The sequence below is a fragment of the Saimiri boliviensis genome, chromosome 8 (genome assembly GCF_048565385.1).
Source record: "Saimiri boliviensis isolate mSaiBol1 chromosome 8, mSaiBol1.pri, whole genome shotgun sequence".
In the NCBI taxonomy this organism is placed as follows: Eukaryota; Metazoa; Chordata; class Mammalia; order Primates; family Cebidae; genus Saimiri; species Saimiri boliviensis.
Window position 1 is genome coordinate 110,625,478 of NC_133456.1, and position 27,707 is coordinate 110,653,184.

Consider the following 27,707-nt stretch of genomic DNA (forward strand, 5'->3'; position numbering starts at 1 on the left):
TGCAGTGAGGTGAGAAAGAATCACCGCATTTCAGCCTGGGTGACAGAGAGACTCCGTCTCAACAAGAAAAAAAATAAGAGGCCAGATGTGGTGCCTCACACCTGTAATCCCAGCACTTTGGGAGCACAGGGGGACAAGTTAATATGGCTTCCTCACCTTACTTTTCCTGTCTTGCTTTTCAAGTCTGGAGGTTACCTGTTTGCTATGGGCCTTCCCAACCTGAAACTGAACAGAACACTCCTTCTTCTGTTCCTGTTGGGTACTCTTAGGGCTATAGGGCTGTGCTGTTAAAGGTTGTCTGGATACTAAATATGCTATTTATTGAAAGTAGCAGTATTCTGAGGGGTACCCTTTCAAAATGATTTTTTTTTCTGGAAGTGTTATTTTGACAGGCAAGGCTCCTCAAATATGGACTAACCACATTTTGTCTCTTATTTTACATTTCACACTGCATTTAAAAATACCAGTTTCCATATTTCCATAACAGATGCTAGAGAAGTTTGCTATCTACAACTTTCAGAAGAGAATGTCATTTCATTTAGGTTCTTGCTTCTTTCCATTTTATGTAATTGTCATTTCTTTTTGTTAATCATGTTGTGTGCAATACAATGGAACTATCAATTCAATAATATTAGGTATGGAAATTCAAGAAAACAATACCTGAGTGACCATGGTAATCCAGTTACTCACACAAAGTCATGTTTTTGTATATTGGCTAAATGGGCAATGAATAAAATTACCCTGGGGTGTGTGTGTGTGTGTGTGTGTGTGTGTGTGTGTGTGTGTGTGTGTCTGCAGGGTTATCTTTTCTTCCTTAACCTATAAGTCCAATGAGAAAAAAGTGATTCCACAGGAGAAAAAGCCTCAGATGTGGACTACTGTAATATTTAATGTTCAATCAAAACTTGTCGCTTTGGGAAGGGGATGGTGATTGGGAGAGAGTTTAAGATCATTGTGTATAGCATGTGGCGTTTTAACAGGCAAAGTTATGCTCCCTGGGAAATAGTAGTAGCCACTCTACCTTCTCCTATAGCACCACTCAGGACAATAGCAGGGACATCGAACAATAGATTATTTCTCTCTCATGCATTTTATCACAAGTTCCCAGTAGACTCTGCTCATTATAATCAGCCTGGTTGATTGAAGCGAGGCTGACTGGGTAGCTGACATCAACACTGAGAGAGGGTTGGACACCCTGCCAGATCTCCCACTAGCAGTGAACTGGCCCAGCATGGAAGTGACCTGGGTACTTTCCCTCACAACTCGCCATGCGGTCCCTCTCATCCACGCAGGGGTCAGGACGACACCCTTCCCATGCTCTTGGAAGGTGTGAGGCAGATTAGTTTCTGAACAGGAGGCATGGTTTTCAGGAGGCAACTATTTTAGCTTTCCTTCTTTCACCTCTGCATCTCTCTGTCTCTGAAACTTTCCCACATGTGTGTTTGCAGTTACTACTATGTGCAAGTCACTATGCTACATGCTAGGAGACACAATGATGAAAAGACATGCCCTCCACCTCCTGCTTTTTTCTTTGAGACAGTCTCCTCTGTCACCCAGGATGGAGTGCAGTGGCATGATCTCGGCTCACTGCAACCTCTGCCTCCCCAGTTCAAGCACTTCTTGTGCCTCAGCCTCCAGAGTAGCTGGAACTACAGGTGCACACCATCATTCCAGCTAATTTTCCCTTTTTTTGAAACAGAGTCTTATTCTGTTGCCCAAGCCAGAGTGTAGTGGCATGATCTTGGCTTACCGCAACCTCTACCTCCCTGGTTTAAGCAATTCTTATACCTCAGCCTCCCAAGTAGCTGTGATTACAGGCATGCACCATCATACCTGGTGAATTTTTGCATTTTTAGTAGGGATGGGGTTTCACCATCTTGGCCAGCCTGGTCTCAAACTCCTGGCCTCAACTGATTCACCCTCCTTAGCCTCCCAAAGAGCTGGGATTACAGGTGTGGGCCACTGCGCCCAGCCAAAAGACCCACTTTTTCTTTCCGAAATTGGTAAGTACAGTAGAGGGAAAAAAAATCAGAGGACTTACAAAAGATTGTAAAGTCCCCTAGTCATTTTTGTTGATGCTGAAATTTTCTAGTACTTCTGTCATCTTGGGATACCATCATTTTCTCTATACTAATCTACAGATGCTGAAGATTTATGAATTGCATTGACAACTGAAGAGAATTTACTGCTTCACTGGTTATTCCTGAAGCCCATTAAGAATAGCTGGGATAGCCGGGCGTGGTGGCTCAAGCCTGTAATCCCAGCACTTTGGGAGGCCGAGGTGGGTGGATCACGAGGTCGAGAGATCAAGACCATCCTGGTCAACATGGTGAAACCCCGTCTCTACTAAAAATACAAAAAATTAGCTGGGCATCGTGGCACGTGCCTGTAATCCCAGCTACTCAGGAGGCTGAGGCAGGAGAATTGCCTGAACCCAGGAGGCGGAGGTTGTGGCGAGCCGAGATTGTGCCATTGCACTCCAGCCTGGGTAACAAGAGCGAAACTCCGTCTCAAAAAAAAAAAAAAAAAAAAGAATAGCTGGGATAGCTAGAGAACAAGATGAATTTTCATTTATTTTATAACTTAGTAGTCATACACAGGTTTCACTATAAGAGTAATAAGCTTATCATTGATAACTGGGTTGATTATTTTTGACATTTATCTTTGTCTCATATAATTCCATGATGTTATGATTAGGAATAATTAACCACAATTAGGAATATCTTAGAACTTGTGGCTTTTTGGCATGTTGCTTTCTGAGAAACATAAGACCAATTCTCCTTGAAGCAGCCCTTCCATGAAAAAAATGCCATTACCAATTCTCATCTAATCTACTATATTCTTTCCAGTAAGAGAAATGAATTCACATTTGATTGCCTGTATTTCTCTTAACATGACTAACCTACTTTGTCCGGATTTTAAAAAGTTAGAAACTTGTTAGTGCATTTTCCTGTTTAATAAAGGGCACAGCGAAGGTCTGAGAACATCTGGTCAAACCACTGAATCTTCCTCTCCCGTGAAGACTGGTATTTTTATCTGGTCCTCTCAGTTTGTCTGCATAATTTTTCCCCCACAAATTGGTATTTAAACCTCAAAACCTTTAGCTAACTACATCTGTCATTGATATTTTATTGTTTAATTTTCTTTTTATGGAGCCAAATTACATCTCTCCCACATACAGCCAGCACTTTACATGTCTAATTTGTCGACATGTTCTATAATGATAATTTCATTGATTTAGAAAGTGACATTATGAGCAACATATGTTCAGTTTAGCAGTAGACCTTGTTAAGGCAATCAATTCTTTTCCCCTCCAGAACTCAAGTATATTCCACATTTAGAGGCGGTAGAATCATTTAACCAGTTCATGTTCTTGCAGTTTAAGAAAAGGAGAGAGAGAGAGAGAAAGAAACCTACCTTTAGGATTCTTTCCAAAAAGAATAAATTCTCACTCTGCAGTTTACAATGTGCAAACATTACCACTGTATACCGGAAACAGGTGAAAAACAAAACAGGGTACACATTCAACGAAATAGCAAATGACACAGAAGAAATGCTTTACAAAAACCCTCTTGCTGCCTCCCACCCTCTCCTATTCAGCACGTAACCTTAATCATCAGCTCTGTAAATTTACCTTCTGAGAACCTCCAGAGCAGCCGGTGCAGTGCCAGTTGCTAAGCTATCTTGGGTGATTTCACACCTCTATTTTCTTGCTTGCATTTTATTTCTCTACTCCATACTTATCAGAAAAAAAGTACTCATTTTTCACGATCCAGCTCAAAAGTCATCTTTAGACAGTGGCTTCCCCAACCCTCTTCTCCCAACCCAGGTCAACCTGAGTCATGACACCTCTACCTGTGGCTAGAGTATGTGGCTCCCTCTTCACTCTCCTGTAAGCAACACAGGGAGAACCTTATTCATCTTCGTGTCCCCAGCAGCTCCGTGGCAGGCTTATTGTAGCACTCAATAAAAATGAGATTGGATTAAAGATAAAATAGTTTCTGTTTGACAAAGTTATTGTATACCGTAAAGGAAACTTGAAGATGGCACCCTGTTTTTCTTTATAAAGCAATCAAGGGCAGATGTTCTGTGTTGTGGCTGATGATGATATATAAAGCCAGCTTGGAGTCTAGTTCAATATCAATGCAAGGTGGAGTGGCTTAGAAATGACTGGAGTGGTCTAGAAACGAAGCGGGAAATATTGGGAGGGACAGGTGGCTGCATAAAGAAAGAAAAGTGGCACAGGAAAATGGAAGCAAACAGGAAACAGAGGGATCTTATTTTTACCTTGAATCATCCCCAGAAGCATTTACATCTACTGACAGTGTTTGGATCTGCGTTCCCACTCAAATCTCATGTTCAACCATAATCCCATCTTAGAGGTGGGGCCTGGTGGGTGGTGATTGTCTCATGATGGGTGATTTATTTCTCTCTCTTTTCTTTCTCTATTTCTCTCTTTCTTTCTTTTCTTTTCTTTTTCTTTCTTTCCTTCTTTCTTGCTTTCTTTCTCTCTCTTTCTTTTCTTTCTTTCTTTCTGGATGGAGTCTTGCTCTGTCACCTATGCTAGAGTGCAGTGGTGTGATCTTGGCTCACTGCAACCTCTGCCTCCCAGGTTCAAGCAATTCTCCTGCCTCAGCCTCCCAAGTAGCTGGGATTACAGGCACCCACCACCCCACCTTGCTAATTTGTGTATTTTTAGTAGAGATGGGATTTCACCATCTTGGTCAGGCTGGTCTTGAACTCCTGACCTCATGATCCAAGCGCCTAAAACTCCCAAAGTGCTTGGATTATAGGCATGAGCCACCGTGCCTGGCCATGATGGGTGATTTCTAATGGTCTAGCACCACCCGCCTAGGGCTGTTCTTGTGATAGAGTTCTCATGAGATCTCGTTGTTTAAAAGTGTGTGGCACCTTCCCCGTCTCTCTTCCTCCTACTCCAGCCATGTGATGACGCCTGCTTCAGCTTTGCCCTCCACCACGAGTCACAGTTTCCTGAGGCCTCCCCAGCCACGCCTCCTGCACAGCCTGCAGAACCGTGAGCTAATTACACCTCTTTTCTCTATAAATTACCCAGTCTCAGGCATTTCTTGATAGCAATGTGAGAATGAACAAATACACTTACTATACTACACAGTCGTCATGGTAAATATAACATTATTCTTAATTCTAAAGGATTAAATTGTATGAGGTAGGTGCTTATAAAGGTAGGAAACTAGGACAGTATTTAAAAAATTTCCCCCCTCAAATAAATGTCACTACAGAAAATCTGAGTCCCAGTTCATGACCAGGCTGGAGCAAACACATTTTTCCCTATTCCTCCTGCTCAGTGCAGCCCACTGCCCTGCACATTACACAGTGAAACAAACACAGCAAGATTCTAAAAGCAGAAGAGACAAAGGCAGGTCGACTAGGTACCTTGGGACTCAATGAACTACATGGTGGGTTTTTTGTTTGTTTGTTTGTTTTTTTGCCTTAAATAAATTTCCCTGGGTGGGAATTCTAGAAGCTGATAACTTAGAAACTCCAATGAGAGCAGACAAAACGTGTCAGAAGAAATAGCTGCATTCTGTAGCCAGAAGACCAAGAGAAACACACACTAGAAAGGCAGAAGAAACGTGGATAATGACCGCTGGACACCAGCCAAACACAATGGATTAAAAAAACAGATTCACATTTTAAGGCAAATGATAATTGGTAAAGCTTTTGGAAATTTTTTAGAAGAATCTCCTTAAACACCGTTCAAATTAACTAAGAGCTGAAGATACATTTGCAAAACACTGATGAGTACTTACCAGTCTCCAATGGAGCAGCTCTCTGTTAATACATCTGTTTTAGCAGAGTCTGAGAATTTCCTCTCCAGGATGCTGGAGACATTGCTTAGAAACAATTCAGACCAAAAGAACTTCTATTTCAGATGACCAAAAGTCAAGAAATATTTGACCTTTACTTTAGACAGCTAGACTCATTTTTATATTCTCAAAACCCAATGCTTTCCATTAAAACAACGACAACACCACCTGTGTGGAAGATGAATTTAGGAAACAGTCCATATTTCCAGTTGACTACAACTGGATCGAAAATCCTTGTTCCTCATAGATACTATTGAATTAAAACTCAGAGAAAAGACAAAATATATGAGCATCACCGTATCTAATGATGTATGAGGAAGGAATCAGTTTTGCAGATGTTAACATTTCCTTTTAATTGAATAAGATTAATATCAACATCCGAAATGAAGGAACAGAAGTACAATTTCCTTGTCACAAGAGGGAGGGCCTTGCTCTAAGTGTCTTAGCCTGCCCAGTTCTCAAATCCCAATATTGTTGTTACATTGCCCTAGTCAAGAAAATCAAGGTGGTTATTTTAAAAAGAAATGTTAGGCTAGGCACAGTGGCTCACACTTGTAATCGCAGCACCTTGAGAGGCTGAGGCAGGCAGATCATGAGGCAATGAGTTCTGGACCAGCTTGACCAACATGATGAAACCCCATCTCTACTAAACACATAAAAATTAATCAGGCATGGTGGCATGCACCTGTAATCCCAACTACTCAGGAGGCTGACACAGGAGAATCACTTGAACTTGGGAGGCAGAGGTTGCAGTGAGCTGAGATCACACCACTGCACTCCAGCCTGAGTGACAGAGCAAGACTCCACCACAAAAAAAAAAAAAAAAAAAAAAAAGAAAAAGAAAAAGAAAGAAAAGAAATGCTAACATCAGCTTCTGGAACTACAGTGAGAACCTTCAGTTCACTCATACAAAGCTATTCTTAATTTTTCCCATCACCCCTGGCTGGCTGGTTGTGGAAAATCAAGCGTCATTGCTTTTTAAACATTAAGCTGTAACATTCTATTCTTGAAAAGAGCAGAAGCTTTTAATTATAAAAATAATTTTGTTATAAGGGCTTGGCTCTCAGTAAAAGAGTTGAGAGGAGAAAAGAAAAAAGGACATTGTTGTGTTTTCAATTTTTCAATTCAGGCTTTAAGAAGACAGCCCTTATTTAATTTACTTTAGAAAACAAGGCTATTTAAGCTATGCAAATTCTTATGGATCTACAGGCATTTCTTACCTCTGAAATTCTTTCAAATATTTTTTAACATGCGCTATTCAAAGGCATGTAATTTTAATGAGTGTATTTTTTTTAAGTATTTATTTATTTTTGAAAAAGCTTCTTGCTCTGTTGCCCAGACAGGAGTTCCATGACTGTTCACAAGTATAATCGTAACTCACTATAGCCTCCAACTCCTGGGCTCAAGCAATCTTCTTGCCTTGGCCTCCAGGTAGCTGGGACTACAGGAATGTGCTACCAGGCCTGGCCATTTTATTTTTATTTATTGTAGAGATGGGGTCTTGCTTTGTTTCCCAGGCTGGTCTCACTCCCAGCCTCAAGCAATCCTCCTGCCTTGGCCTCCCAAAGTGATGGGATTACAGGCATGACCCACCACGCCTGGCCAACACTTCATGTTTATCTACCATTTTGCTATATTTCAAAAGCTTTCTTGAATCATGCCTTAATTATTCTCTTGAATTATGTTTAATCATTGAAACAGCCTGTTGAGTGGGCAGAAGAGGCTTCACAACTGTCGATTTACAGATGAGGATGCTCATTAATTCATTCCCCAAACCCTAAACCCATTGCACATGCTAGGTTCTGGGATCTACCCAGAAATGAAAGTATTCCTCTGTAATAATGTAACCAGACAGGGAGAAACGCTGTTCTGTAGACCCCCAATGAGCTATAACTGACTGTGCTTAGTGATTCTGAAGAGAAGGCATGTATGGAATGGGAAGTAGGTATATCATGATTTTACCTAGAGGGAATTTTTAAAAGGTGATATGTCCACAGTGCAGGGGAAATGCAAACCCTTCATAAAAATTAAAATTTAATTCAAGAAAATATTCATTGCACTCCACTTTCAAAAGATGCTATGAAGGAGGATAAGAAAGATCTAAGGTACTGATGAGCAGAGGAAGCATTAGCAGGTATTGAACACTAAGGTATTATTTTGTTCCAAAACTTCCACTTGGTAAGCATTAATCAAAGAGAACAAATAGTAGCTTTGCATTTTACCAATTACTTTTCCTAAACAGACACTAAATATTTGATGGTTGGGTGTGGATTGCTTCTAGAGTCCAAGTGATATCTCCATGTAGATTAACAGGGGTAAAATGCATTAAGTATGTGTAAACAAATGATTACTATTTCAAGCTAGATCTATTTGGCTACTTTTAAAGACTGACCTCAGCCTACTTCCAAACCTCTGCCTAAACCCAGTATTTGGCTTCTCTTCCCAAAAAGTGCAGGAATAACTTTTCATCCAAAGCTGTTGCGTGTGACATGAAGGTTTGGAATTTAAAATAAGACATGCTGTTAAAAACTCATAAAATGCAAATGTTTATAGTCTCTGAGCAGAAGTTACAATCTGTGCAAGAGTGCTTTACTCGTACTAAATTGACTAAAACATCACCTGTCTAACGTGGCTTAATTATTTTATTAATCTGTGTTACTAGGCAGAACATTTTGCTTTACATCCAGTGGGGTTTTAAATGATAGTTCTAGGATTTGGATTCATATTTTTTTCCCCAACTGGCTTTCCTAAGATTTTATTTCTGCTTACTTTATTGTGCTTTTATGCTGAATTCAATTGCGGAAGGAGAGGGCAAAAATAAGCTTGTGATCTGACCTCAGGCAAAAGCCCAACCAGGTTACATGCAACAGTTGCTCTTGAAGATGTCTTGGGTCCAAATCAAGAAACTGGACTCATGATTACCTAGGGTTGTTTTGGATAAAGAGGTTTAAACAGGTAGACCTCAATGATACTTTGTAGAGTGTCATATTATCTCAAAATTTCTCTATATATTTTTAACTGAGAACATCGTCAGCGTTCACTATATGCTGTGATGATACAATCTTTGGCATTGCTGCTTTCTTCTAAAAATCCTTGCTCCCAGATTCTGTACCACAGGGTTTCTTAACATAGGGCAACAGACAAAGGTGGAGAAATGAGTTAGGGAAGGGGTCTCATATCTAAAGAAACTGTCCTGTTGTTTGTTAGCTGCTTTTCTTAAGTGACTGCATGTAAACATTTATACTATCACCCAAAGAAGGTGCTGGCAGTGAGAGGCACCTCCAGCCAGCTTCAAAAGCAAGGAGAAAGGAAGCAGATTAATGGTAGGCAGAAAACATACTATTAAAGACAAGAGCAGCCCTTTACCTTTGTCTGGTATTCTATACTAAATGCAATCTTATTTTAAAAATGTATTTAATTCAATGAGCCTATGAGATAAGCAGATTTACTATTTCTATTTATAAGTGAGTTGCTTGCCAGATGTCCTGCGTAGTGTCAGCCAAGGCTAAGAGCCCCAGAGCTTCTGACTGCATCTCAGTTCTCACCATTCCACTGTCTAGCCTTCCTCTCCTAATGAAAAGGAGCCCAACTGGATCCACAGGACAGAGGTAGGTTATATTCACTTAGGACCCAAATTAATAGGAAGAAATAATGAAATTCAGAAAGATGAAATGGTTCATAACAAGTCTGTAACCTGTGACTTCATGGATGGCCGTCACTGAACTGAAAACAACTGCTTTTGTCGCTTTCAGGCTAGGTTATGGATTACTCTAATCCCCACCGCCGAAATCAGAATCAATAGCTAACATTTGCTGAGTGCTTACTATGTGCTGAAGGTTATGCTACGGTTTTACCTCCACTGAGCCTTGGGTAGATAGGTCCCATTTTTATTCCTGCTTTACAGATTAGATGAGGCACAGAGAGGTTAGGGTCACACAACAAGGTGGTAAGTGGAAGGGTCAGGAATGGAGCGAAGATCTCTTGGCTCTAGTGTGATTATGCAGTTCAGGAAATAGAAGAGAGTGCTTGGCTATGCTATTATGCAACATACAAAAGCAATCATTATAGGCTCGGTGCAGTGGCTGACTCTTACAATGACAGTGCTTTGGGGGGCTGAGGTGGGAGGATGGGTTGAGGCCAGGAGTTACAGACCAGCCTGGGCAGTATAGCAAGACTCCATTTCTACAAAACAACAACAACAAAAATTAGCCAAGCCTGGTGGTACATGCTTGTAGTCCCAGTTACTTGGGAGGCTGAGATGAGAGGATCACTTGAGCCCAGAACTTTGAGGCTGCAGTGAGCTATGATTATGCCACTATACTCCAGCCTGGGCCACAGAGTGAGACCCTGTTTCATTAAAAAGCAGCAGCATAAAGTAATATATATAAAGCTTCCAGTAACTATTTAATAAAAGTAGTTGGTTTGACTTTCTTAGTATCAGTGGAAATACTTAAATAATTATTTATCTTTGCTGCTTAAAATGTTTGGGCTCAAGAATCCGGGGAATTGGTGTAGAGGATAATCAGGTTTCCTATCAGCAGGTGACAAGTTCACTCACCATTTACAGGAAACCTCCTGGTTCTACTCTTTCCCTAGGCATGATGAGGATGCAACAGCAATAGCTACACAGAGCATGGTGTCTGGAACCCTAAGCTGGGTTAGTTTCCTGGAGGAGGCATCACAGTGACACCTAGGTTTCAGCTAAACTCTTTTTTTTTTTTTTTTTTTTTTTTTTTGAGACAGAGTCTTACTCTGTCTCTCAGGCTGGAGTGCCGTGGCACAATCTCTGCCTCTCGGGTTCAAGTGATTCTCCTGCCTCAGCCTCCCAAGTAACTGGGACTACAGGTGGCACCACCATGCCTGGCTTTTTTTTTTTTTTTTTTTTTTTTTGTATTTTTACTATAGACAGGGTTTTGCCCTATTGGCCAGGCTGGTCCCAAACTCCTGACCTCAGGCGATCTGCCCACCTCTTTCTCCCAAAGTATTGGAATTACAGGCGTGAACCACTGCACCCAGCCAAGAAATCCTAGATTTGTATGTGGGGAATGGAGAAGTCACCAAAAGAGCAAAGGAATACAAATAATAGAAGTGTTTTTGATTCAAATTTACTAGTGGTCTTTGCTTTCATACTAAGAGCAAGATAGCACTCACTTTGAAATAAGGCCCTCACACATGTTTATTTAAAATTTTACAAGTTTAAAGAAAACCGAATTGGTTTGTTGGGCAAGAGAGCATTTATAGGTAGCTTCATTCTTTCAAGATTTCATGTTCCATATTCCAGAGACAATAATTACCTTCATTGTTTTTAACACCAAATATGAAGTTATATAATCTACATGAACGTATCTTGTCACGGGAGTGAAACAATTACAGATCATACATTTGACAGTATAAGCTCACTAGGAAACAGAATTCTGCCATTATTTTAATTACTTATAATACTTTAAGAACCCTGGGGTAAGGTGGGAATGAATAAAGTTTTCCCAGAAAATTAATATCCACAAAGACACTAACAGAAACCTAGAGATAGCATACTCCTTTGAAAGAAGCAGGGAGAAATATTCCGGACTCAATACATTTTTCTGGATCAAGTAGAATTTCACATAGTTCCTGCCCTCTTCCTCCAAAGGACTCCAATTCTTTTCTCTCTTTTTATTTGTTGTTCATTTAAATTGTCACATACAATGGTGACATATTCTTCCTGCATTTTACTTCCTATAGGTCAACATATGACTTAAAAGGTAGTGAAAAGCTGTAACTCACTTGGGAAGCACAAGGTTAACTATTTTAAACACACAATGTTTCATTTCCATTTACTCGAGAAGAGAGGACTAAATATAAATTTATTTTTTCACATAAGAGGCTGAAATTTTCTTTCATGAATAAAAGTAATGGCCTATAAAGTAGTTTAAAAAGCCATTCAAGAGGCTGTTTTGATTAGGTGTCTGTATTTGACTAAGATACATTATTTTCTTAACAAGTTTCATTGCCTTTGGTGACTCCTCAAAGGAACGAAAAAACTAGTAAATTAAAGGTACACGTTAGCACATTAAAAAAAGTTCCAATGGCAGGGCACAAATTATTTTATTACCACACCAACTGAGCACCTACTACTTCACAATTCATGAACAAATTTTCCATTACTATAGAGTCATGCTTTTATTGACTGTTATAAAATCACCATTTGTATCTTTTTTATCCCGCTGTGTTTCTATTTTATTGGAAAAGTCCTGTAACAGGTATAACATCAGCTCAGATTACCAAGAAATCTATAAAATAGCTTCCCGCTACTACCTTTGGTACAGATTGAAAGAATACATTATGATCCCACTGAGTCCCTGATAAAAACTGATTCACGTGCCCACATGATTTATCCTTAACTGTTAGATATCTGGGCTTTATCTGCTCTATTAAATTACATGAGCATTTCACTGGTATTGATTAGTTATGTTAGGCTTAATTAAAGCATCTGGGTCATGAAATTTAAGCACAAACTTTGGGCATGGAAATAAAAGCAGAAAAAACCGCAAAATGTTGCAGTGTTGGAATGTTCCAACAGCAGGTTATTTTCAGCTTTGGTGGAAGGTTTTATTGACAGTGCTTTGGTTGAAACTGATCACCTTGGTCTCTGATACTCAGAAGTGGTGTGCACCTGGGGTTGGAATGAAAACAAAGGAAAGACCATGACCATAAACCAATAGTAGCATTAACTGACTCAATTTTGTGGCTACACTTCCAAAAAGCCAAGCTAACAAAAAAGGAAGCAGTCTCAATGATTTTTTTTTTTTCTTTTTGAGACTGGGTTTGGCTTTTTCACCCAGGTTGGAGTGCAGTGATGTGATCTCAGCTCACTGCAGCCTCAACCTTCTGTGCTCAAGCTATTCTTCCATCTCAGCCTCCCCAGTAAGTGAAACCACAGGTGTGTGCCACCATGCCTGGCCAATTTTTATCGTTTTAGTAGAGGCGGGGTTTTGCCTGTTGCCCAGGTTGGTCTCAAACTCCTGGGCTCATCTGCTGACCTCTGCCTCCCAAAGTATTGGGATTATAGGCGTGAGCCACTGTGCTGGCCTCAATGAGTTTACCAAACAATAAGCATGTATTATATGTTAGAATTTTCATGAACTACTTGACTCCTATCTTTAGGATATTAACAGAAGAATATTATTGATCAAAATGGCTCCCAAGTGCTGATGGTATCAGAATTTACATGCATGATCATATATCCATGGGCCACCTAGGAAAGTCAGTTGGATTCATCATTTTTTCCCTTCTACATTGTTTCCATTGATGTTCAAATAGAATTTTTCTAACTAACAAGGAATGAAGTTTGCTTTTAAAATGTAGAGAGAACTGTATTGGGACTATATCAACTCATGCAGTCAAAAGAACAAGTCACCCCAAATAAAGCCATGCAGAAAGGTTCGACATTTCATGGATGCCATGAACTAACTTCCTGGTCATATGTTGCTTATAAATGCAAAGGATATACCAGTTTAAATATCACTATTTCTAGCAGCTTTGTGCATAGCTATTTATGCTTCCCAGGGAGTTTTCAGATAACTTATCCTTACAGCAACCCTATATGGCAAGCAGAGAGAGGAGTTATTTTAGTCTCAGGGAAAATGATGGTTGTGTAAGGGAAATAAAACTAAATCCTTGGTCACCAACTCTTCCACCAAAGAGGTTTTGGATAATGCCTCAGGAATGTTTTATATCACAGAACCATCCTACAATGATTCTATCTGTGTTATTTGAACCCACAGCATTATGTAACATAAATCAATAAAAGGAATCATAATTCAAGCTTTTTCTTTTAATTATAAAGATAGTAAACAGTAAATACAGAAAAAGATGCTCTCGTGAAAGAATAGGAAATAGCCTTCGACCAAGAACAAAGATTCAGCAACTTGAAAGTAAAAAGGGGAGGGATGGGGAGTGGGGAGGTGGGAAGATATAACATGGGGAGAAATGACAGATACAGGTGAGGGGAAGGAAGGCAGCAAACCACACTGCCATGTGTGTACCTATGCAACAATCTTGCATGTTCTTCACATGTACCCCAAAACCTAAAATGCAATTAAAATAAAGGACACACTGAATGCTAAACAAAGGAACTATAATTAAAACATTTCATTTATACAATTCGATTGTCTAGCTTATGGGTGCAAGATGGACTGCTGAAAATTCTATGGAGCTAGTATGAAACACAGATTTTTTTCCCCAGTTACTGAAAAAGCAAAGGGTGTATTTTCTCTCCTTCATGGCCTTTGATTAACTATATTAACTACTAACGCCTACTTTATATCATGGTTTTGTGCTTTAAAATGATCCATGAAGTTCTTAAAATGTTAACATACTTTCCTATTGACTCACTTAATGATTTCAAAGATGCTTTATTTTTATTTCTGGGAGCTCTTCAGTTGGTTATGGCTTCCAAAATTTGAACTTTAAATCTCCTTCTTTCTGTCACCTAGGTCCAATAATAATCTCTAAGCAAACACTTAAAAACAGAGAATAACTCTTTAATAAAGTCACCCAGTGATGCATCTTTTGTATGGTGGAAATAAAATGCCTTTGTAATAAAAACTATTTCCAATAAGTCAGATCTTTTTTTGTAAATAGGGCTTCTTAAATGTGTTAGGTTTGTTTGAGGTAGGGATGAGAAGACAGAGGCTATAGTCTTAGAACTTAGCTAACATAATTATTTATCAATTCAGCTATAAGCATGTGGATGCCCCAAGATGCATTTAAAGATGCCCACTTTGACATTTTGGAGAAGTTATTTTCCCTATGATTAAAAGGTATCCCTTATAAAGAACTCCTCAAAAATCCCCCATCCCTCTTAGCACTGAGATGATTGTAATTCTGTCAACATGTCGTAGGGGCATATATAACCTTCTTTTATTGTGTCAGCCTGCAGGCACTCTTGATCTCAATTGGTGTGAATCTCATTTAATTGCTGAACTGTGGAAAGATGCAAGGTAATCTGTGATTTTTTCCCCCTAGTTCACACTTTCTTTTCCTCTTGAAACTGAACATGTCTAGCTGGCAGAGCTCCCTAATTCTGATGGCTAGCCTCTAATTAGTTATAATTCAGCGACCGTCCTGTTTTATATTCCAGGTCAATACTACTAATTGCACTGCATTCTTTCTTTACTTTTCCAGATGAAAATTTCTTTTACCAAAGAAAATGCTGATGATGTTGGCAACAACCACGTAATTACAGACAAAATAATCATGGTATAGATGCAAAAAAAAAAAAAAAAAAGAGCTTCAGAAAGTTGCCAAAATTGTAAGGCTTTTCTTGAGGGAAATTTCATACTTTCTAGTGGCCAATAACTGTTTGACATTTTGCAGGGGCTATGTTTCTAATCACCATCTAAACACTACCTGAAAGTAGAGTCTTCATATTGATCTATTAATCTTACTGATCTCAAAGCACATCTATATCATATTTTCTTTTATTTGTCTTGAGATGGAGTCTCACTCTGTTGCCTAGGCTGGAGGGCAGTGATACAATCTCCGCACATTGCAACCTCCACCTCCCAGGTTCAAGCTATTCTCCTGCCTCAGCCTCCTGAGTAGCTAGAATTACAGGCACTCACCACCATGCCCAGCTAATTTTTGTATTTTTAGTAGAGACGGGGTTTTGTCATGTTGGCCAGGCTGGTCTCAAATTCCTGACCTCAAGTGATCTGCCTGCCTTGTCATCCCAAAGTGCTGGGATTACAGGTGTAAGCCACCAAGCCCAGCCTATCCTCATATTTTCTTTTGCTGCTAGTTCAAGTCGTTCACAACAGTTTATCCTGTCTTTGATTCAGTTGCATATGAATAGGTCTTAGAGCTAATCAAAAACATGAAAGCAGAATTGCATGACATACCAGAACTGGAAGCTGTCTCAAAACAGTAGTTCACCTGAGTAGTTCATATATCAAAATCACTGAAGGGTCATGGGTGATTATCTGCAATTCTCAAGATGGATAAATGCCCTCTGCGGGTGGGCAGGCACACAATACAAACAGGCGGGTGGCTTACTCAGCAGCATGTAACTTGTGATGGGTTCTTCCACTGTTTAGATGACATCTAGATAGTCAGCCCCCAGTGTTTATTGAAGTTCTCTGTGTCAGGCAGTGTTCTAGGCTCTGAGGATATAGGAATGAGCACTGTAGAGTCAGTGCCAACAAGGGACATGCCTTCCAGTGATGAGAACAGGAAATGTGAATGTAACAAATAAGATAATTTCAGGAATTAACATTATGAATTAGAGAAAAGAGGTTAAGGTTCTACTCGAGTGACAGGAGGTGGGGCTGCTCCAACAGGTTATGAAGGCCTTTTGAGGAAAGACCACTGGGGTTGGGGGAAGGATTTAGAAAAGGATGTCACAAACAAAAAGAACAGCAGGCGAAGGCTTTCCAATGAAGTTAACTTAATGTACCATAAAACAGAAGTAAGGTCCATTGTGACCAGTTTATTGTGAGGGACTGGAAAGATGGTGGAGGTGAGGGCCAGGTTTTGGAGGCCTTGCCTGTGTAATCAAGGGCTGGAACTCAGCTCAAGCATCATGGAAGCTTTCGAAAGATTGCTTTGCTGACAGAGCAACACTTGGGAGATGATTGGGTTCATCCTGGAGAGAGATACCCGTGCTGTGCAGCAGGGTGTAACTAAGGGTGGAGAAGGTGAGTGGTATTTGGAATATATTTTGGAGAGCAAAGCAAAGAAAGGATGACTCATAGCCTGAGAGATGATGGGGGCATGAGTGAACTAATGAGTAGAAGCGAATATGGAGAATCAAAAGTCTGCGCTTTGGCCGTGTTAAGTTTGAAATACTCATTTCAGATGAAGATGCCAGGTAGGAGTTGGATGTCTGAATATAGGTCTCAATGGAATGGTCTAGGCTGTGAAAACATTTCATTGCTGGTCGTATTTGAAACCACAGGGCTAGATGAGATCACTCAGAAGAGGGTAGGAGAGGAGGGCTTATAAACCTTGCAAAACATTTATAGCCTTGGTTAAAAAAGAGGGCCCACTAGAGGAGCTTAGAAAAAAATGGCCTATGACCTGTGATGTAGTAGGGAAACTAGGCAAATATAAATCATGGAAGTCAAGGGAATAAAGTGATTAGAAAAGCTTGTAGTCAACCATGGAAAGTGCTACTGAAATGCTAAGTAAGAACTGCACACTCTGAACATGCTTGTGTTTTGCAAGAAGCCAAAGCTTCTCTGATGGATGGGCGTGGGTAGTGATCTATCGTGTAAACCTCAGCTGACCTGCCATTCAAAGGGAATGAACTTGCCCTGTTCTGATAGATTCCAGTTTTTTGTGTCTATATCCTATCAATTTCCAAGGGACTGTATATTGTGAATCTGTGGAGACATGCTGAAATCTGAGATGAGGAAAGTCGGGGGAAAAGGGTCCCCCAAACTGTTCTAGAAACAGGAAAATGATGGCCTTGGGATGTTGAGAACTGCTCAGCCTCTTCCTTGCAAATCCAGAGATAAACAGTTATCCTCCCAATGAGTAGTGAAACAAATTCATTCACTACCTCCCCCTCATTTTCTTTTTTTGGGGACAGAGTCTTGCTCTGTCGCCCAGGCTGCAGTGCAGTGGCAAGATCTTGGCTCACTGCAACCTATACATCCCAGGTTCCAGTGATTCTCCTGCCTCAGCCTCCCGAGTAGCTGGTACTACAGGCACATACCATCATGCCTGGCTAATCTTTGTATTTTTAGTAGAGACGGTGTTTTACCATGTTGGCCAGGCTGGTCTCGAACTCCTGATCTCAAGTGATTTGCCTGCCTCAGTACTCCCTCCCAAAAGTACTGGGACTACAGGCATGAGCCACCGTCCCCATCTCCTCCCACATACCCCTCTATTTTCATGATGCGCATGGTTAGTTTTTATAGGTAACCCCCAGGTGTACAAACTGGGGCAATTGCTCCAGGTCACCTCTGCTCTGTGCAGGTCAGGAATGGACTTTGGAGACTGGGCAATGAATGCAGGATCTCAGGGATTCAAATGCAACCCAATATCCTTGTGACTCAAATATGCAACCCTGACACCAGTCAATCACAAAGCCTTTCATCTTTTTCTTCAGAAAGGAAGGCTGTAAGAAACACAACACAAATATCAATTCCTTCATGTTATTGCTTCTGGCCTATGTGATTTTTTTAGTTTAACTCACAGCAACTGTCATGTACTGAATTCCACATTTGCTCTTATGGCCAATTGCAACTCACATGATTGGTTATCTCTCAGGTGTCAATATAAAGCAACGGTTCTCAAAAGGGCTGGGGCAATTTGGCAACATCTAAAGATGGAGAAAGTTTTGCTTTTAACACTGGGAGGATGCTGCTGATGAATCCAGTAGGTAGAGGCCAGGACCACTGCAATCCTTCCCAGACACCCAGAACAGTTCTTGCAAACAGAATTCTCTGGGCCAAAGTATCAACAGTGTCAATCAAAGTTAAGACACTCTGATTAAGTCCAGGCACGGTGGCTCATGCCTGTAATCCCAGCACTTTGGGAGGCCGAGGCAGGTGGATCACGAGGTTTAAATCCAGGCATGGTGGCTCATGCCTGTAATCCCAGCACTTTGGGAGGCCGAGGCAGGTGGATCACAAGGTCAGGAGTTCAAGACCAGCTGGCCAAGATGGTGAAACCCCATTTCTACTAAAAATACAAAAACTAGCTGGGTGTGGTGGCAGGTGCCTGTAATCCCAGCTACTTGGGAGGCTGAGGCAGAGAATTGCTTGAACTTGGGAGGCAAAGGTTGCGGTGAGCCAAGATCGTGCCACTGCACTCCAACCAGGGCAACAGAGTCAGACTCTGTCTCAAAAAAAAAAAAAAAAAAAAAAAAAAAAGAAACTCTAATTAAGAAAAAGGGGCAAACTAAAGAAAAACTCTAAAAAACACAGTTAATTCTTAGCACTCACCTTAATTTTAAAATGAGTTTAGAGTACAATATTGTTAGTTTATTTTTCTGACTGTTAGGCCATTTCTCTAACCAGTATCAGCCTCTCAGTTGTATGACATTTGTTTCACTTTTAAAAAAGAAAATGAGGAGAGTGTTACATTCGAAGTACATAAAAATGCCATAGCCTTCTACTGATTCCATTAATGCATTTTAGCATTTCTTGTGAAGTTTTTATGTGTCATTGATATTGCAGATGGGACCCCCACTGCTCCTGAGACAAAATCTGACATTTTAAAGTCATTCTCAGAAAGAAATAACAGTGGGGGAAAAAAAAATCGGATTTCAAGCTCATCAGGTAGTTGGTAGCCAGGGCAATTGATTTGTAACCAAACTACTTGTTCCTTAATCACATTACCAGATCAAAACAGACTTCTGCTGCACTTTGTTATGCTTATAAAATGGTACCATGTGTTTGATATACGTTTCTTGAATAAGTGATGCCCACTGATTAAACTGCCTCTGGATTCCTTCTAATTATTCCTATTTTGAGATGGGAAGTCCTGGTCAGGAAATTTTCGCCTGGACACTAATTATCCCCAGCCCATGGAGTCTCAAATCCACTTCTTTACTTCATTACAGTAACAACTTTATGATGATAACAGCCTTCCTGAGTATTTTAATTTGATAAATGCATTTTTCTCCCTCTATTTTGCTTCAAGTATACTATCAATGTGCCCCATGCCTTAGTAAGGAAAACTGGGTTTTGCTTGCTATTTAAAGCATTCCTTTAGTGCTGTATGAGTTCAAGTCTTTGCAAAGTGGCAGTCAGGACCCTGTGAGTATTCACGACTGTATTGTGGAACCTTAGTTAAAACATCTTTTTAGGAGTCCTGGAATCCACCAGGAGCCACCAGGGAAAGAATGGATGAAGCATATATTCTCAGCCGTGTTACTCACACAAGCACCAAGCCATCAGTTCCCCACAGCTCCTCCTTCTACAACAGTGACACTTGGTGGGGACATTTAGGGTGGTCAAACACAAACCACTCATTCCCATACTAAGCCAGTAAAAAAAGTAAGAGATCACACATTGATGCCAGCTGAGGGAAATCAAAGACACCCAAGTGCTGGATTTTAAAAATCCATCATAATCGCCGTTACTCATTTTTTAATAGATGTAACTGAGACAAGTTGTCTTTTTTGGACATTTTAGACCACTGCCTCATCCTTTTACCTGTTAAACAATGATCAGAAATAACAAAAGGAAACATCTACACTTCCCCTTGGATCCTGAGTAGCTTGGACAAGCAACGTTATTTGAAAAGTCCTGTGTCTCATCCATGTTCACATCTTCTCCTAGTCAGGACTTCCATTATTTCTGGCTGCTTTATTTCCTATTCCCTCATCTTTCACAGAAAAGAAGTACTATTTTAAAAACACATGAATTTTGCTAGCTTCAAAGTTGGGAATGACAGTTAAAAGAGGGGTGGGAGTGAGGAGGAAGGAGAGAGATTAAAAAATAACAACAAAAACAATTTTCAAATAAAAGAACGCTAAGAAGTTAGGAAGAGTTTTGTAAGAGGGAAAGAGGAAACTGAAGATTTTTTTGAAAGAAGTCCCCATTCTCTGGGCCTCCATTCCTTCTGAATGTTAATTACAGTCTTTACCTTGGCATTTTGCTCTCATATCAGGGAAGCAATTACTGGCCTAATTCAAATTCATAGCAGCCATTAACAATGAACAAACAGATACATTATTTTAATTCCATTTGCTGCTTCCTTTCTGCTGATGTATTGACCCATGAAGCGTTGACTGGATGTCCTGTAATTGGCATTTGGCAAAGGTTGTTATCATCATCATCCTTCCCATATATGAGTATTTATTAAGCATCTATTGCATACATAACACCTTGCAAGGGCAGGCAGCTTAAAGACCACATGTCAGAAATAGCATTTGCCTTTATGTAGGTTATATAATGATGCATTCATTTTTCTAGAAACAAATTTAGCCTATCTGCATGTATGTGCATGTTCCTGTATGGTGTGTGTGTTTGTGCACATGTGTGTGTATTTGGAAGGGTCAAGGTGAATAACAACATGCTCAGAGGATTATTATTTCTTACATACAATTTCAACCATTCCCAGTGTATTATTTCAATCATATATGTAGACTTTGTCCTTTACTCAATACTGCTGTTTCCATCAGATTCCAAGGCAAGATCTCACCATGAGATATTGTTCATAAAAAGAGATGAAAAGAAGAGAAATAGCTCTAAAATAGAATAATCTATACTTCTTTTTTCTAGGATTTCTTCTTCTTTCTTGAGTCATCGATTTTTCTTATCATGAAGCACTATAATATTATCTTGCTTTCCATTAGTTTTGCACACTGATATTATATTTAAATTTAAATTTGGAGGTATTTCATATATGCCAAGCCAGTTGTTTACTTTTGTTTTTTCAGGATCATTTAATATCATTGACCTGTGTCCCAAGGTACCAGCCCTTACATAAATTAATTAGTTTGACCAGAAAGAATACCAGTGTCTCTCAGCACTATGAAATCTTGTGAACTACAGGGAAGTTAGTCATCTTCTTGGGTCTCAGTTTCCTCTTCTGTAAAGCTAGACGGTAGCATTGTAGAGTTCCTTCTGGTTCTGAGCTTATAGTTTCTAAACATGACCCTGAGTTTCTGAGCTTGTGGACTAGGCCAGTGTAATGAAATACTGTGCAACGGGGAACACTAATTTAATAATGTATTGATGTTTTCTCTTTTATGCCCTTTGAATTTGCTCCCTGCCTCAAATATTCAGTGTTTTTATGACTTTTCTCTCCCAAAACAGCTCCTATACCTTCATTTATATGAAGATACTAACCACTAATAATTGTTGAAATGTCAGTCTTCTCAAGTTGTTCCATTTTAACTTGCATGAATACTATTTAGTAAAGATAGTATCTAATGGGGAAAATTATATTTATTCTATTTTTTTCTTTGCTTATATTTCACTTTGTAAGGATTAGGTCCATGTCCCTAGAGTCCTCTCTACATAAAGTTTAAAAAGTGTGAATTTAGATGCTTACTAATGGTTGATTTAAATGAATAATCCAAACCTTATGAAAATCAGTTTATAGGATCTCGGTAGCGCAATGCCTTTTATAAGAGGTAAATTATCGAAAGGAGATTATTTTGTTCAGCCCTGCCACCCAACACAGGAATCCAGTCTTCAGCATCCTTGACAGATGGTCATCTAGTATGCTTCCGCTTCAGCAGTGACAAGTTGCTCACAGATCTTTGTGGCAGGTTCTTTTACTTTTGTTGACAAAGTCTGATGGTGAAGGATGGTTTTCTTCACGTGAATCAAAATACTGTCTTCCTACATTTCATTCAATTTTTCTAGTTTTGCCATTTAGATTAGTAAGGAAAGCATCTAACATCATCACCATTCATATATTTAGGGCCAACTATCATTTTACCATTACCTGACATTTACTTCATTTGGTTGAACAATTTTTCCTACTCCAAATAAAAAATGCATATACTTTAACCCTACCTGACATAATAAAAAAGTTCCTTAGAGAATAAGGTATCCAGGATTTTGCTGATAATTAAGAAATTATCTGTAGACTGAGGATACATTCCCAAATGGAGAATTTCTAAGTCAAATTGCATGACTGTAAAATCTGGCATCTGAAAATAGCACCCTAAAATTGACTTGTTATTTATAGTTTTACTAGAGTACTCACACTCAGAGAGCCAGCATTTCAAATGAATTTGAATATTTAACCCAGATTGATACATTGAAGAAAAGCCAGTAACCCACAGTTGCCAGAGCTCAGGACTTTAGCATTGACCCCTAGGATTGAAAAACTCCAAGATCGGGATGGCTTTTGGAAGATAAAATCTGAGTAAGTAGGCTAGTCTTGTTGGAATAGTTATGTTTGTGCTTGTAACACTGAAGGCTTTCTGAGCTTTGCTTGATATTTTCATTGGCTTTATCTTCTCTTCTTCAAAGCAGCAACAGGAGCACAGAGATGGTAGTATCTTTGCATGGCTTGTAAATCTATCTGCCTAAGGTTTTAGCAAAACTAGAGAGTTTAAAGTTGTAAAATCTAGGCAAAGAAAGGTCACTGGACTTTGTATCCAGAAATCTGAGTATCTTTCTTGACTCTGCTACTAAACTACTCTGGAACTTGTGACAATGCACTTGAGTTCTTCATGTCTTCGTTTTCTAATACATTTGCTGCTCATATCTGTGTTTTTGGAAAACTTGGGGCCTTGCTGTCCATTTTACAGGGTGAAACTTCATGAATTCTACCATGTTTTCATATTTGGAGGATCCTATTTCTTTTTACCCTTTTTCTCCCATCCTTGAGAATCCTGAAGGTCATGAAACTTTGTTCACTCAGGAGACACCCTGGGTTAAGACACCATAAGTGGAAGCTGTTGATGGAGGATGCTGATGGTTCTGGGCTGGAGGAACATTCAGGCCAGAAGTAGTCATATGAACAGGGAGATAAATTAATGCAAACTTCCCCTGCACCTCTGACATCCATTCACTCATTTAGTCACCCACTCACTCAAGAAACACAAGTTTTGGTGAGTGTCTACTTAGTGCCAGGTACTGTAAAAGGTACTAGATGAATAAGGATCTATTCTTTGAGGATATCACCAAAGCAACATGATTTATCAAGTACTATTGAGAGAAATGCATGTAGGAGGGACTCCCAGCTAGACTTGACTTGCTGAAAGAAGTGTCATATACTCTGAAAGTCAAAAGATGAGGCTAAAATAGTCAGGGATGGAGTGGGAAGGGAGGGAAGAAGGGGAGACAACCTCTGCAGACTGAGAGAACACCTTGCATAACTGGCAAGTTAAAGACATTTTAAATAGTTCAAAGGTGCACAGTCTGGCTGGGATGTAGACTGTGGCATGGGTGAATGAAGGAAGATGGGAGTGGACGTTGGGCCTGACCATGAAGGACATCATAAGTAGGTGACCATCTGATTTATCATTTCTTGTGTTCTAGAGAGCAATGGGCGACACAAGGAATGATTACACTGGCAGAGTGGAGTATTTTTTGTTTGGTTTTGAGATAGTCTCGCTCTGTCACCCAGGCTGGAGTGCAGTGACATGATCTCAGCTCACTGAAACCTCTGCCTCCAGGTTCAAGTGATTCTCCTGCCTCAGCCTCCCGAGTAGCTGGGACTACAGGTGCTTGTCACCATGCCCAGCTAATTTTTGTATTTTTAATAGAAAAGGGGTTTCACTGTGTTGGCCAGGATGGTCTCTATCTCTTGACCTTGTGATCTGTCAACCTCGGCCACCCAAAGAGCTGGAATTACAGGCGTAAGCCACCACACCCAGCCAGTTCAAAGGTGCACAGTCTGGAATTAAATATTATTTTGTAAAAAATTATATATTAATTATATATATTAATTATATATTAATTAAAAAAATTAAATATTACTTTGTAATCTAGAATTGTTCATGGTGAATTGGGACACATAGTCATCTATAGGTGAATGGGCCTCCTGTGTTATGAGCTTGCCATATATTATACATGAACTGGGACAGGGGGACATCCAATCATCTAGGTGGGTTATAAAGAATCTGGACTGCATCGTGATTTTAGCAGCACAGTAACAGGGGACATTCAAGAAGCTTTTGGGGAAAGATACAAACCCAAACTCATGATTCTCTTTTCTGATTCCACAAGTGATAAATGAGTACGCACAAAGTTATAGGCTCCATTCTAGATTTGCGTGAATAATTTTCGGTGGAGTTTCTTTACCCTGCACTTCCACCACTCCCCCTCTCTCCCTGCAGTTCAATCATAGCCTTTTATCCACAGTAGGAAATTAAATATTTAAATGCAAATACTTTGAGAGTTACTCTATTACTAAGGAAAAGTCTCACCCTGGTTTTTGTTTTTAGGAAGGAGGCTGACTTCTGAGAGAGACGGTAAGAAAGAATAAAATGAGATTCACATATTCACAGAGTTTAAGAGCTTCACAAATTTATTGTGTGACTATGTTTATGTGGAATAGTCTAAAAGAAACATAGGACAGGGTGAATAGGAGGGAAGACAATTCCTTATTTTTTCTTTTAGTGTTAAAGTCTAGCTCTGTTGCCCAGGCTGGAGTACAGTGGCATGATCATAGCTCATAGCAGCTGCACACGCCTGGGCTCAAGCAATCTTCCAACCTCAGCTTCCTGAGTAGCTAAGATCACAGGTCTGTGCCACCATGCCCAGCTACTTTTAAAATTTTTTGCAAAGACCAGGTCTCGCCATATTACCCAGGCTGATCTTGAACTCCTGGCCTCAAGGGATCTTTCCACCTTGGCTTCTCAACTTGCTTGGGTTACAGACAGGAGCCACCATACTCAACCAAAAAAAAAAAAATTCATATATAAGCTCCTGCCTTCCTTTTTGGCTGATCTGGGGATGGGGTGGGTGAGCATTTTAACAGGGATGGCAGGATTCTCTTGCTATTAAAGACTATGAACATAATGAAAACTACCTCCATGGTTGAAGCATGTGCTAGGACTCAACAGACAAGACACAGGAGGAGACATGTGGCCACACAGTGAGATGGGGGAGGAAGCAGTATGCCTGCCTGAGTTAACTAAGCCCCAGCTACCCAGCTAATGTGTCTCCTAGAGAAACGGGAGACTCCACTCCACTGACAGCAATGCTGATCACCAGCCTTTTAATTTTGTAGTTTGAAATGAAGTACCCCTTGATGTATGTTTGATCATTAATTATTATATTATTGTTCATTATTTCTGGAACACAATAACATGTTTAATAAAAATCTGAGCTACAGTAATGAAAATCATTTAGATAATTTCAAGCATTTCAACCTCCTGAGGACTTCAATTTGATTTCCAAAATACAGTAGAAACTTCCTAATTCAGACTAACGACAGAGAGCCCCATTGTGAATTATGATCTTGCAGATGAGTGGGTATGAAAACAGACAGAAAAAAAAATCAAGGAAGGTAAATCACACAACATGCTTCCTCTGTTTGTTTTGACAATGATAGTTCAGACTTAACAGTCTATGATCAAAATTCCCTGTACACCAGTCAATGTACCGTCGCTTGTTTCATAAAGATAATGAAATCTTAGTAATCAGAAATCTCACTCTAGGACTCAGACATTAAATTTTTGCTCAGACATGGCAGTGGGACTGCAGGGTTTCAAATAATTATCTGGCTTACTGAGTACTGAAGTGAGGACTATAGAAGTTCCACTATAAATGCACAGTGAAAAAGAGAGGTAAGAGGGTATTTTAATCCATTGTATGGCTGCCATTTAGCAATACTGGAATATTTCGTGTTTGCAATCACAGATCTTTCTAGGCAGAAGAGACTGTGTACAAGTTAGTATCCTAGTCTACTATGCTACTGCATTGATTCGGGATCAGTGATCCTCCCTTCCAGAAACAAGGTGGTCTAACTTGGTTACATGCAATTCTCCTTTTTCTGAGAAAATGCTACACGTTTTTGTGCACTGAATGGAATTTGGACTCAGAGGTAATGCTGGGATTCAGAATGTAATGTAGCTCAATTTTTATTATTACCCATCATTTTATATTCTCTTCTCCTCCTCTCCCTTCTATTCATGTTGATGGATAGTTCTTAGCCCTAGCTATACCTGAGAACCACCTAGGGAGCTATTTAAAAACATCATTCTGCATCTCCAGACATTCTGCTTTAATTGACGATTGAGAGCCAGTGAGAGACCACTGATAATTGAAAGGGCTATGTTTTTGTGTTCCATCTTCAGTATTATATTCTGTATCCTTCATAGACCCCCAGTGGGGAGGATCTATCTGGATCCTGGGCAGGACAGAAAGACAGTCTCCCTGTTGGTTAAGTCAGGCCTGCACCATTTACAGGGGAACTGTGGAGTAGAAACCTGCACCCCAGAATCAACATGCCTGGGTGTGAATTCTCACACAAACCTGGACTAGCTGAGTCATGTTCTAAAATTTAATTAATGTCTCCCTACTCAGGTTTCCTCATCTGTACAAAGCAGGCAATTACGACTCTCTATAGACTTGTAACTTAAGGAATTAATACATACGAAGTGCTTAGAACAGTTCTCCGCACATGGTAAGAACTGTAAATGTCAGTTGTTTTTTTGTAGAATCTGTAGGTCAAAGACAGAGGCAATAGAAGGTGTTGCTTTCCAATGCCTGCAGTTCTGAAGAAGTCGGGTTGGGTCTGGAGGTGATGGTGGAATTGCTGACGCCATCAGGAAGAATGGGATGGCTTTCTGGGTAAACCCTATAAATGGTTTTTAAAAGAGTCAATGCTGCAGGATCTCTGCTTTTGTAGCTATCTGGGGGAGTGGGGAGAAAACTTAGATAAGGAAAGGGCCAGAGAAAGAAAATTGTTATATTTAAAAAAAAAAAGGTACAGCCTGAGTTCTAATAAAATTTTGTTTGTTACCCAAAATGAGTCTGCAATGGGTTTTTAGAGACACAGTGAATTCTTCAAATGCTTGTTTATTTGTGGGAGGAATTATTGTAGAGATGTAATATGCTTGGTTAAGATGGCCCAAACATTGACACAACTAAAATGGTTTATTTGGACTGATGGGCTGGGAAGAGTTCTTTAGCAAGGTAAAATTTCAAAGCTCATAGCCAAGAGACATAAAGGGGCCAGTCAAGTGAAAAGGAAATTTCTAGCCCAAAGAAAGATGTTAAGCATATCTTCCTCTCTCTAAAGTTAAATCTAGATTGATTAAGATTTTGTGAATCATTTGTTTTGTGGCTATTTTCCCCTTCTCCCCATTTTTAGTGGTAACATTTACATTTTGGGCCTCTTCTTCCTGTTCCTCCTCTTTTTGTTTCAAGCCAGGCAGGGCTCATGGAACGGAATAGAGTATCAGTTTAATACCAGCTTAAGCTAAAACTAATTAGGGAAGCAAATCCT

The 27,707-nt window shown here is 39.8% G+C and overlaps 1 protein-coding gene across 1 annotated transcript in view; it reads right to left on the bottom strand.

Annotated features, from left to right (window-relative positions):
* Positions 1–27,707, bottom strand: part of CELF2 (CUGBP Elav-like family member 2) — an 854,288-nt gene that overhangs the window by 595,169 nt on the left and 231,412 nt on the right. The window lies entirely within an intron of this gene.